Source organism: Arachis hypogaea, chromosome 20 (assembly GCF_003086295.3).
Source record: "Arachis hypogaea cultivar Tifrunner chromosome 20, arahy.Tifrunner.gnm2.J5K5, whole genome shotgun sequence".
NCBI classification, from domain to species: Eukaryota; Viridiplantae; Streptophyta; class Magnoliopsida; order Fabales; family Fabaceae; genus Arachis; species Arachis hypogaea.
In genome coordinates this window covers 79,870,112-79,883,645 of record NC_092055.1, presented here as the reverse complement: position 1 = coordinate 79,883,645, position 13,534 = coordinate 79,870,112, and the positions used below count along the sequence as shown (strand labels likewise).

The 13,534-nt window shown below is 39.7% G+C and overlaps 1 non-coding gene across 1 annotated transcript; it reads left to right on the top strand.

Annotated features, from left to right (window-relative positions):
* The first annotated feature begins 3,772 nt into the window (after positions 1 to 3,772).
* LOC112787392 (small nucleolar RNA R71) lies at positions 3,773 to 3,880 on the top strand. Its single transcript, XR_003194808.1, has one exon. It is a non-coding gene; the product is annotated as a small nucleolar RNA R71 (small nucleolar RNA).
* The last annotated feature ends 9,654 nt before the right edge of the window (positions 3,881 to 13,534 follow it).

The following is a 13,534-nucleotide window of genomic DNA, read 5'->3' as shown; positions in this document are numbered from 1 at the left end:
AAGAGAATATACTATAAATTCCAAACTATCAGTGAAACATAGCTTCAATCATATGAGCGGGACTTATAGCTTTTTGCCTCTTGAGTAGTTTTGGCATCTCACTTTATCCATTGAGGTTCAGAATGATTGGCATCTATAGGAACTTCAGATTTCGAATAGTGTTATTGACTCTCCTAGTTCAGTATGATGATTCTTGAACACAGCTTCTTTATGAGTCTTGGCCGTGGCCCTAAGCACTTTGTTTTCCAGTATTACCACCGGATACATAAATGCCACAGACACATAATTGGGTGAACCTTTTCAGATTGTGACTCAGCTTTGCTAAAGTCCCTAATTAGAGGTGTCCAGGGTTCTTAAGCACACTCTTTTTTTGCTTTGGACCTTGACTTTAACCGCTCAGTCTCAAGTTTTCACTTGACACCTACACGCCACAAGCACATGTTTAGGGACAGCTTGGTTTAGCCGCATAGACCAGGATTTTATTCCTTTAGGCCCTCCTATCCACTGATGCTCAAAGCCTTGGGATCCTTTTTATTGCCCTTGCCTTTTGGTTTTAAGGGTTATTGGCTTTTTCTGCTTGCTTTTTCTTTTTCTTTCTTTTATTTTTTTTTTCGCCTATTTTTTTTTTCTGCAAGCTTTGTTCTTTGCTGCTTTTTCTTGCTTCAAGAATCATTTTTATTATTTTTCAGATTATCAAATAACATGTCTCCTAGTCATCATTCTTTCATGAGCCAACATATTTAACATTCTTAAACAACAACTTCAAAAGATATATGCACTGTTCAGGCATTCATTCAGAAAACAAGAAGCATTGTCACCACATCAATATAATTAAGCTAAGTTCAAGGATAAATTCGAAACTCATGTACTTCTTGTTCTTTTGATTTAAAACATTTTTCATTTAAGAGAGGTGATGGATTCATAGGACATTCATAACTTTTAAGACATAGTTACTACTACTAATGATCATGTAATGAAGACATAAACATAGATAAGCACATAACATAGAAAATGAAAAACAGAGAAATAAGAACAAGGAATGAATCCACCTTAGTGATGGTGGCGTTTCCTTCTTGAGGAACCAATGATGTCCTTGAGCTCTTCTATGTCTCTTCCTTGTCTTTGTTGCTCCTCCTTCATTGCTTTTAGATATTCTCTGATTTCATGAAGGATGATGGAGTGCTCTTGATGTTCCACCCTTAGTTGCTTCCAATAATTGTGTGGAATAAATTGTATCCCCTGAGGTATCTCAGGGATCTCTTGATTTACAGTCAAATGTTCTACCACTGAGCTATAGACCCTTGATGGAAGCTTTTATCTTCCCTTTCCCCTTTCTAGAGGTTTCTCTGGCCTTAGGTGCCATCAATGGTTATGAAAAAAAACAAAAAAGCTATGCTTTTACCACACTAAACTTAGAATGTTGCTCGCCCTCGAGCAAAAGAAGAAGGAATAGAAGAAGAATATGATATGGAGGAGATGGAGGGATGTGTGTATGGATGTGAGTGGTGGATGGAAAACAGAAGGGATGGTCATGAATGGAGAGATAGAGGGTGAGGTGGGTAGGGATCCTGTGAGATTCACAGATCCTGAGATGATCCTGTGGGTCCACAGATCCTGAGATGATCCTGTGGGGTCCACAGATCTTGAGGTGTCAAGGCATTTACATCCCTGCACCAATTTAGGCATGCAAAATGCCCTTGCACACAACTCTGGGCGTTCAGCGCCAGGTTGGTGCCCATTTTGGGCGTTCAACGCCCATTTACTAGCCATTTCTGGCGTTGAACACCAGAACCATGCTTATTCTGGCGTTCAGCGCCCATAAGATGCCCATTTTGGGCGTTCAGCGCCAGAACCATGCTCTGTTCTGGCGCTGAACGCCAGACAGATGCTCCTCCAGGGTGTGATTTTTCTTCTGCTGTTTTTGATTTCGTTTTCAATTTTTCTATTGATTTTGTGACTCCACATGATCATTAACCTACAAAGACATATAACTAAGAAAAATATAGTTAGATAGATAAAAATTGGGTTGCCTCCCAACAAGCGCTTCTTTAGTGTCAATAGCTTGACAGTGGGCTCTCATGGAGCCTCACAGATGTGCAGAGCTTTGTTGAGACTCTCCAACACCAAACTTAGAGTTTGGATATGGAAGTTCAACACCAAACTTAGAGTTTGGTTGTGGCCTCCCAACACCAAACTTAGAGTTTGACTGTGGGGGCTCTGGTTGACTCTGCTTTGAGAGAAGCTTTTTTTGCTTCCTCTCCATGGTTGCAGAGGGAGATCCTTAAGTTTTAAACACAAGGGAGTCCTCATTCCATTGAAGGACTATTTCACCTCTGTCAACATCAATCACAGCTCTTGCTGTGGCCATGAAAGGTCTTCCTAGGATGATGGATTCATCCTCTTCCTTTCCAGTATCCAGGACTATGAAATCAGTAGGGATGTAAAGGCCTTCAACCTTTACTAACACGTCCTCTACTTGTCCATAAGCCTATTTTCTTGAACTGTCTGCCATCTCTAATGAGATTTTAGCAGCTTGCACCCCATAGATTGCCAGTTTCTCTATTACAGAGAGGGGCAAGAGGTTTATTCCTGAACCAAGGTCACACAGAGCCTTAAAGATCATGGTGCCTATGGTGCAGGGTATTATGAACTTTCCAGGATCCTGTCTCTTCTGAGGCAATGTCAGTTGATCCAGATCACTTAGTTCATTGATGAACAAGGGAGGTTCAACTTCCCAAGTATCAATGCCAAATAATTTGGCATTCAGCTTCATGATTGCACCAAGAAACTTGGCAGTTTGCTCTTCAGTAACATCCTCATTCTCTTCAGAAGAGGAATACTCATCAGAGCTCATGAAGGGCATAATGAGGTTCAATGGAATCTCTATGGTCTCTAGATGAGCCTCAGAGTCCTTTGATTCCTTAGAGGGAAGCTCCTTATTGATCACTGGACGTCCCAGGAGGTCTTCCTCCTTGGGATTCACGTCCTCTCCTTCCCTTACAGGTTTGGCCATGGTGCTTATGTCAATGACCTTGCACTCTCCTTTTGGGTTCTCTTCTGTATTGCTTGGGAGAGTACTAGGAGGGATTTCAGTGATCCTTTTACTCAGCTGGCCCACTTGTGCTTCCAGATTTCTAATGGAAGACCTTGTTTCATTCATGAAACTTATAGTGGCCTTAGATAGATCAGAGACTAGATTTGCTAAATTGGAAGCATTTTGTTTAGAGTTCTCTGTCTGTTGCTGAGTTGATGATGGAAAAGGCTTGCTGTTGCTAAACTTGTTTCTTCCACCATTATTAAAGCTTTGTTGGGGCTTTTGATCCTTCCATGAGAAATTTGGATGATTTCTCCATGTTGAGTTATAGGTGTTTCCATAAGGTTCACCTAAGTAATTTACCTCTGCTATTGCAGGGTTCTCAGGATCATAAGCTTCTTCTTCAGAAGATGCCTCTTGAGTACTGTTGGATGCAGCTTGCATTCCATGCAGACTCTGAGAGATCATATTGACTTGCTGAGTCAATATTTTATTCTGAGCCAATATGGCATTCAGAGTATCAACTTCAAGAACTCCCTTCTTCATAGGCGTCCCATTACTCACAGGATTCCTTTCAGAAGTGTACATGAACTGGTTATTAGCAACCATGTCAATGCGTTCTTGAGCTTCTGCAGGCGTTTTCCTTAGGTGAATGGATCCAACTGCAGAAGTATCCAATGACATCTTAGATAACTCAGACAGACCATCATAGAATATATCCAGGATGGTCCATTCTGAAAGCATGTCAGAAGGACACTTTTTGGTCAACTGTTTGTATCTTTCCCAAGCTTCATAGAGGGATTCACCTTCTTTCTGTCTGAAGGTTTGAACATCAGCTCTAAGCTTGCTCAGCTTTTGAGGAGGAAAGTACTTGGCTAAGAAAGCCGTGACCAGCTTATCCCACGAGTTCAGGCTGTCTTTAGGTTGAGAATCCAACCATAATCTAGCTTTGTCTCTTACAGCAAAAGGGAAAAGCATGAGCCTGTAGACTTCAGGATCTACTCCATTAGTCTTAACAGTATCACATATCTGCAAGAATTCAGTTAAGAACTGAAAAGGATCTTCAGATGGAAGTCCAAAAAACATGCAATTCTGCTGCATCAGAGAAACTAATTGAGGTTTCAGCTCAAAGTTGTTTGCTCCAATGGCAGGAATGGAGATGCTTCTTCCATGTAAATTGGAATTAGGTGTAGTAAAGTCACCAAGCATCTTCCTTACATTATTATTATTTTTGGCTGCCATCTCCTCTTCCTGTTCGAAAATTTCTGAAAGGTTATCTCTGGATTGTTGTAATTTAGCTTCTCTTAATTTTCTCTTCAGAGTCCTTTCAGGTTCTGGATCTGCTTCCACAAGAATGTTCTTATCCTTGCTCCTGCTCATATGACAAAGAAGAAGGCACAGAAAAATAATAATAATAATAGAGATCCTTTATACCACAGTATAGGGATCCCTTTGTGAGTGGAGGAAAAGAGGGGGAGACAAAGAATGTAATGTAATGGAAGAAACACAACTGTGAGGAGGCTTGAGATGTGAGATGGGATGTTAGTAGATGAATAAATAAATAGAATAAGATGAGAGAGAAGGAATTTTCGAAAATAATTTTTGAAAAAGAGTTAGTGATTTTTGAAAATAGTTTTTGAAAAATGTTAGTAATTTTCGAAAATTAAGATTTAAAAATTAAAAATTAAAATAATTAATAAATTAAAAAGAAATTTTGAAAAAGGGGAAGATATTTTCGAAAATGAGAGAGAGAGAGTTAGTTAGGTAGTTTTGAAAAAGTTAAGAAACAAACAAAAAGTTAGTTAGTTAGTTGAAACAAACTTGAAAATCAATTTTGAAAAGATAAGAAGTTAGGAAGTTAGAGAAGATATTTTGAAATCAAACTTTTGAAAAAGATAAGAAGATATTTTTGAAAAGATATGATTGAAATTGTTTTTTGAAAAAAAAGATTTGATTTTTAAAATCACAATTAATGACTTGATTCACAAGAAATCACAAGATATGATTCTAGAACTCAAAGTTTGAATCTTTCTTAACAAGCAAGTAACAAACTTCAAATTTTCGAATCAAAATATTAATTGATTATGTTATTTTCGAAAATTTGATATAAAAATAAGAAAAAGATTTTTGAAAAATATTTTTGGAATTTTCGAAAATAACTAAGAATTTTGAAAAAGATTTGATTTTTGAAAAAGATTTTGAAAAAGATAAGATTTTCAAATTGAAAATTTGATTTGACTCATGAGAAACAATTTGATTTTAAAATTTTTTGAAAAAGTCAATCCAAATTTTCGAATTTGATGAGAGAAAAAGGGAAAGATATTTTTTTTATTTTTGAATTTTTATGATGTAAGAGAAAAATACTAAAAAGATGTAATGCATGAAATTTTTAGATCAAAACAATGAATGCATGAATGAATGATATGAATGTCAAGATGAACACCAAGAACACTTTAAATGTCAAGAAGAACATCAAGAACATATTTTGAAAAATTTTTAATGCAAAGAAAACATGCAAGACACCAAACTTAGAATTCTTTAATGCTTAGACACTAAGAATTCAAGAATGCATATGATAAACATGAAAAGACACAAAACAAAAAATCATCAAGATCAAACAAGAAGACTTACCAAGAATAACTTGAAGATCATGAAGAACACCATGAATGCATGAAATTTTCGAAAAATGCAAGATGCACATGCAATTGACACCAAACTTATGATATAACTCAAGACTCAAACAAGAAACACAAAAATATTTTTGATATTTATGATTTTTTAATTTTTTTTGGATTTTTTCGAAAATTATATGAAAAAGGAAAATAAGGATTCCAAAATTTTTAATATGAATTCCAGGAATCTTGCATTCTTAGTCTGAAGCTTCAGTCCAGGAATTAGACATGGCTCACTAGCCAGCCAAGCTTCAGCATGTAATTCAGACATGACATGCCTGACATACTCATTCCCAAAGGAATTAGACATGGCTTTACAGCCAGCCAGGCTTCAACATGCTTTATGAAACACTAGAATTCATTCTTAAAAATTTTGAATAAAATTTTTTAAAACATTTTTATATTAATTTTTCGAAAACAGATGAGAAAATTTTAGAAATATTTTTGAAAATTTTTTGAAAATAAAATAAAAAGAAAATTACATAATCTGAGCAACAAGATGAACCGTCAGTTGTCCAAACTCAAACAATCCCCGGCAACGGCGCCAAAAACTTGGTGCACGAAATTGTGATGTCCAGGCTCGAACAATTCCTGGCAACGTGAGCAACTTGGTACGCGTAATCGTGATTACACATTCATAATTTGTCACAACTTCGATACAACTGACCAGCAAGTGCACTGGGTCGTCCAAGTAATACCTTACGTGAGTAAGGGTCGAATCCCACGGAGATTGTTGGTATGAAGCAAGCTATGGTCACCTTGTAAATCTCAGTCAGGCAGATATAAAGTGATAATGGTGTTTTCGAATATTATATAATAAAATAGGGATAGAGATACTTATGTAAATCATTGATAGGAATTTCAGATAAGCGAATGGAGATGCTTTTCGTCCTCTGAACCTCTGCTTTCCTGCTATCTTCATCCAATCAGTCTCACTCCTTTCCATGGCTGGCTTTATGTGATACATCACCACTGTCAATGGCTACTTTAGGTCATCTCTCGGGAAAATGATCCAATGCCCTGTCACAGCACGGCTAATCGTCTGGAGGCATCACCCTTGCCAATGGCTTCATCTTATCCTCTCAGTGAATAATATGCTCACGCACCCTGTCACGGCACGGCTATTCATCTGTCGGTTCTCGATCATGCTGGAATAGGATTTACTATCCTTTTGCGTCTGTCACTAACGCCCTACAATTGCGAGTTCGGAGCTCGTCACAGTCATTCAATCATTGAATCCTACTTGGAATACCACAGACAAGGTTTAGACTTTCCGGATTCTCTTGAATGCTGCCATCATTCTAGCGTACGCCACGAAGATTCCGGTTAGGAGATCTAAGAGATATTCATTCTAGCTTATTTCATGTAGAACGGGAGTGTTTGTCAGGCACGCGTTCATAAAGGAGAAGGATGATGAGCGTCACACATAATCATCACCTTCATCACGTTCTTGGGTGCGAATGGATATCTTGGAAGTGAAATAAGATGAATTGAATAGAAAACAGTAGTACTTTGCATTAATCTTTGAGGAACAGCAGAGCTCTACACCTTAATCTATGGAGTGTAGAAACTCTACCGTATGAAAATACATAAGTGAAGGTCCAGGCATGGCCGAGATGGCCAGCCCCCAAAGTCTAAGAACAATGCGTTCAAAGATGATCCTAAGATCCTAAGATGATCAAAAGATGCCTAATACAATAGTAAAAGGTCCTATTTATAATAAACTAGCTACTAGGGTTTACATGAGTAAGTATTTGATGTATAAATCCACTTCCTGGGCCCACTTGGTGTGTGTTTGGGCTGAGCCTGAGTGTTGCACGTGTAGAGGTCCTTCTTGGAGTTGAACGCCAGCTTTTGTGCCAGTTTGGGCATTCAACTCTGGTTTTGGCTCCTTTTCTGGCGCTGGACGCCAGATTTGGGTAGAAAGCTGGCGTTGAACGCCAGTTTACGTCGTCTATTCTTGGCCAAAGTATGAACTATTATATATTGCTGGAAAGCCGTGGATGTCTACTTTCCAACGCAATTGGAAGCGCGCCATTTCGAGTTCTGTAGCTCCAGAAAATCCACTTTGCGTGCAGGGAGGTCAGAATCCAACAGCATCAGCAGTCCTTCTTCAACCTCTGAATCTGATTTCTGCTCAAGTCCCTCAATTTCAGCCAGAAAATACCTGAAATCACAGAAAAACACACAAACTCATAGTAAAGTCCAGAAATGTGAATTTAACATAAAAACTAATGAAAACATCCCTAAAAGTAACTAGATCCTACTAAAAACATACTAAAAACAATGCCAAAAAGCGTATAAATTATCCGCTCATCAGTGCTCAACCTCAACCTCAAAGGATTGAAGGACCACCAAGGGTATGTGGTGTGTGTGTGTGTAATACTCATTACACCGATGAGTGTCCTCAGCTCCAAGAGGACACTACATTGGCGGTAGCTAACTTTTACCCACAAAAACCAAATTACACCCAAGGATCCAACCAACATGGAGCAAACCAAAACCAAGGGTGGAGGGATAACTCAAACCAAAGGTGGAACCAAGCTCCTCAAGCTCATCCCAACCAAAATGCCCAAGTCTGCTACATACTATCAACAACCCCAAGGTCAACCACAATACCAAAAACCATACCAACAACCATATGAATAACCCTCACAATCTCAACCTCAAGGGAAGTACCAACACCCACATAGTAGGCCTAGCCCTCCTCAAGTTAACCAAGCCCTTTCCTCCAACCAACCTCACATGAATGACATAATTCACACCTTCATGCAAGAACAACGAGAGTTCCACAAGAAACAAGAAGCATATATGGCTACAATAGCCGATGCCCTCTACCATTTGACTTTCCCTCCTCAAACCGCACAAAACACCCAACAAGCTTCAACCTCGAGTAGTTTGCCCTTCCAATCTCAACCCAATCTTAAGGGTAGCATTAACGCCATTACCCTTAGGAGCGGCACTAAATTGGATAAGAATGTTCCTATACCTACAAAGTTGAGCAAGAAGACAAACAATGAAGATGTGGGAGATAAAGTGGAGGTCATGAGGGACGAGGATGAAGGTGTTGATAAAAGCAAGGAAGAGCCACCCAAGGTCAAGGAGCCCAAGAGAAAGACTTTTCTTGAAGAGCCTTTGCCCATTCCATTCCCAACTTTAGCCAAGAAGGCCAAGAAACAAGAAGAGCTTGACCCCACTATGGTTGAAGTTTTCAAGAATGTTAAAGTCACTGTTCCTCTCTTCCAAGCAATTTAACAAGTGCCAAGATATGCCAAGTTCCTTAAGGATGTTTGCACTCACAAGGAAAAGCTTGGTAACCTCAACACAAGGCCGGTAGATGATTCTATCTCTTCCTTACTTCCTGAAAAATGCAATGATCCCGGCCCATGTTTGGTCACTTGTTTGATTGGCGGGATAAAATTCATGGACTGTATATGTGATCTGGGGGCGTGCGTGAGCATTATGCCACTCTCCATTTATGAAAGATTGAATTTGTCTCCCCTAAAGAGGTCCGGAGCGAGGTTTGTACTAGCCGACAAGAGTATTGTGTCCGTTGTTGGGATTGCTAAAAATGACCTAGTCAATATTCAAGGATTGCTCTTTCTAGTTGATTTTCACATATTGGAGACACCTCCCATTGACTCAAACAAGCCATCATCCATACTCCTTGGAAGGCCATTCTTAAAGACGGCCCGTTTCAAGCTAGATGCACATTCGGGAGTCTACTCCTTTGAGGCGGATGGCAAGTTAGTTAACTTCATCTTGGAGGAGTCAAACAAGTCCGTTCTTGAAGCATATTCTATTTTTGGGTGCGACGTAGTTGAAGAGCAAGTCATTGAGGGTGGCAAGGAGCAAAAAGAAGAGGATGTTGCTGAGGAATCAAGTTCAAAGGATGTCACTCAACCCAAAAATGCCAAGGATTTGGAGATCTTTCTTCTTGGTGAAGTTCCCAAGTGACCAATGAAGCCATGCAAGTCCAACTTAGGACTCTAAACCAAAGTGCTTGGTGGGAGACACCCCACCACGGTGACATTATTCCAACTCTATCTCTTGTTTATAGTCTTTTGCCTTATTTGCCTTTTTGTGATATAATGGATAGTTTAGATTTGATTTGATGAATTTTGAGTTGTTCAAGTTGTATTGCTTGTGGACTGTGAATTTGTGCTTAATTGAATGGTTTGGGGTTGGTATGTTTATGTAATAAGGGTGGGAACCATAGTTTTGAAAGGAAATGAATTTTCTGAAATAGGGCACCTGTGCGTCCGCGCCCACTTGTGAGTCCGCACAACCCTGATTTTTCGCCATCTGTGTGAACGCACCGGCCTGTACGTCTGCACAAGCTTTGTTATGCCCTCTGGTCATAGCGCCAGCACAGCCTGTGCGTGCGTGCTGCCAATTTTCCCTACCCTGAGTGAGCGCTCACTCGCTCCCTTTCATGCTCCATCTGTGCGGCCGCACAGAGGTGTGCGTCCGCACGCAACTTGACAGCCCCTCTGTTGGCAGCGAGGGAACAGCTTGTGTGTGGGCACAACCCACCCCATTTCTAAAAAAAACAACACAGTGCGGTCGCATGTCTTCGTGCGTCCGCATGTCCTTTTGTAACTGCTCTGGTCACAGCGAGCGCACGCTGTGTGCGTTTGCACCTCTCCAAGTTTTCGTCTTTGTGCGTCCGCATAGGCCCCTGTGCGTCTGCACAGGACGCGTTCTGGGCAACAACAGGGCAACTTGCCCTGTTGAGAGGCAGTCCCCTCTTTCCTTTTTCTTCTTCACAGCTGCCCTTACTCCCTCTTCTCTACCCAGCCCGCTGGTCCTGGCCGCCGTCGCCGCCGCCAGCCCACCGCCAGTGACCTCTCTCTTTCCCCTTTCTTCCCTTCTCTTCTCTCTTTTCCTTCTTTCTTTCCTTCTCTTTTCTATATACACCACCGGTGAGCTCTCCCTCTTCTGGTGTTGCTTCTTTTTCCGATGAACCCGACCGCCGTGATTTTACAGTGGCTATAAGAAGTGCCATTGTTTTCCACCTCATTCTTGTCTTCTCAACCTTTATATCTAAGGTTCTTGTTTTCCTTTTCTCTTTATGTTAATATTTTCTTTGCAAGTGTTTCCATTCCTTTTATATTACTTTGATTTTATTAGTTGCTTTCTTTCTTGTTTCCTTGATTTGCAAAGTGTTCTCGTTTGATTTTTGGGACTGGTTACGAGCATATTTGAGCTTAATTGTGATGAACACTCACATTGCATACCACATGTTTGATAAAATGCCTCAATGAACACTTTGTTTGATTCATATGACTTGGCCATCATATGTGTTCGATTTATCTCTTGTTAGGCATACTGTATGAATTGTGCAACGTCTATTATGACTTTTGATGGTTGTTAAGTAAATTCACCAATGCATTTCCTTGTTTGTTCATGTGCAATTCTTGGTTTCAAATTCATTGTGTGGTATGAATTCATTTGTCATTGTTCATCAAAATTTTTTATATGGTAATCCCTGTACAATGGCTCAACCTTAGTTGATGTCTTGATCAAACATCTTTCGCACTCAAATTAAGACTATTGTATGTGTGATTACCACTTCTTGAGAATGAACAATTGCTAATTTCCTTTTGGTGCTTTCTTAAAGCTTCGAGTTGTTAATTGCTTAAGGGTGTGATTGCCGTAATGATTGGCCGGTGTGTGTATTCCAACCGCGCATTATTGGAATATATACACCATGTTTTTGTAAATCACACCATTTATATAAGCTTCTTTTAAAGTTATTAATGCTTTCTCAATGATATTTACTTTAATGTTGCCCTATGATCTCGAAATTCTTTTGTTTGTATTTTCAGGATGAGAAAGAAGGGTAAGGCACCGGCTTCTTCACCGGTTGAGAAAACTACCACTTGCTCTCCTGATATTTGGTGGAATTGCCGCGGTGATAAACCGGATACCTTGGTTAACCGAAGAGCCGACTCTCAATATGAGGCCATTGAGAAACATAAAATCCATTGGGAGCAGCCGTTGAAGGCTCCAAGCCAATACAAGACAATTATTCACCAAAGGATTGCCTCACTTCATTGGGAGTTTCTCGAGCGAGAACCCATTGAAGTCAATGAGACTATGGTGCGGGAATTCTATGCAAACTACTAAGCTTGGGAAATAGAGTCAGTCTTCCTCCGGGATAAGATGTTGGATACCTCCAATCAAGCTCTGAAAACTATCTTGAACATCCCCCACATTCCATTTGAGAAAGATGGATACTCCAAGATAAAGGAGGATGTCTTCGAAGGAAGAATATCTCTGACTCCCATTCTTGAGAAAATAGGCCGTCCTGGTGCTTCTTGGGAGTATAGCAAAGAGAAGAATTCTGTTCCCACTAGTATTGTATACTCTGATTTGAATGCTGAAGCTCATATATGGTATCAGATTGTGGCAGACTACATCATCCCGAGCACCCATACTACCCATGTGAGGTTTAAAACTGCTTTGCTACTTTGGACTATTATGCAAGGGAAGCATATAGCCATCTTACCCTTATTGCGCAAATCGATTTGGAAATTAATTGACAAGAAGAATGTCAGCATTCCATTTTCATTGATCGTGATGCGTTTAGCAAATGCAGCGGAGGTAGAGAGGCAACCAATGGATACAATGCTTGAGTTTCCTATAGGCCACAAGTTCATTCCGAGGGGAGATTTGGAAAGATCAACAAAAACAACTCCCTCCAAGAGGAAGGCACCCATAGCACCACCATTAAGTCCACCAACCCTATCGACTGCTTTACCTTTTTTCCGTCCTCTTCCGGATCTATTCCACGATATCTTGCACGATATCCATCACATGGAGCATTTGGAGCACAAACATTTTGAGTGGATAGCGGCGAGATTAGAAGTAAGAGACCCCGGCCCAATTCCTACAGCTTCATCTGAGCTAGCTGGGGAGGAGCTTGATGCGGTTGGCCATCCCATTTCTGAGTCCACCAGCTGAAGGTGGCCCCCTCTTCATCCTCCCGGATCATGAGCATGCACGGAGGACCATGCACAATTTAAGTGTGGGGAAGGATCGATGACTTCAAAGGGGGTAAAAGTTTCTCTCTTAAAGACACTTTGAAATGTTTCTTGTAGTACTTTTTCTTCATTTTGAGTAGTTTTTCTATTGCATCATGTTTAGTTTGTTGTGAATATTTCTCTAATCGTTTTTGGATATTTAGTAGTTAATATTTGCATTTTGCATGATATGATGAATAAGTGGTGAAACACCAAGGAATTCCCATGAAATTATTTTCTAAGGGCATACCATTGATTGAATTGAGAAAAAATTGTTTTACCAACTTGCTTGGAGCATTTTGCTTGTAGAACATGGAAAAAGGAGCTCGAACAACATACCTTGTGAGATTTGAGCTTTAATAGATGGTTGCATTTTTCAACCATAATGTTGTTCTTGTGTGCGATTATACTCCTTTTTTATTGTGATCTTTGATTTGCATGATTCTTTATGTCCTGTATTTGTGTTTGGATGCATTTAGCATGATTGAGGCCGTCTTTGATGATAAACTCACTAACCTATATGGCCAACCCTTACATTTACTCCCCTTAAGCGAAAAACCATTGATGTCCTTGAATTATTCCTTGATTAGCTTGGGTGGATTAGTGTGTAAATTCTATGTGTGGAGGAAATTTAGGAGGCATTGGTGATAAAGGCATGAATTCTTTGTCAAAAAAATCTTTTGGGCAATTAGGTAATGCTCATGCATTTCATTAATTGAAACATATGCATTCATAGTTTAATATTAAAAAAAAAACCTTGTGCATAACAAAGTATGAATAAAAAGCGTAAATAAAGGATG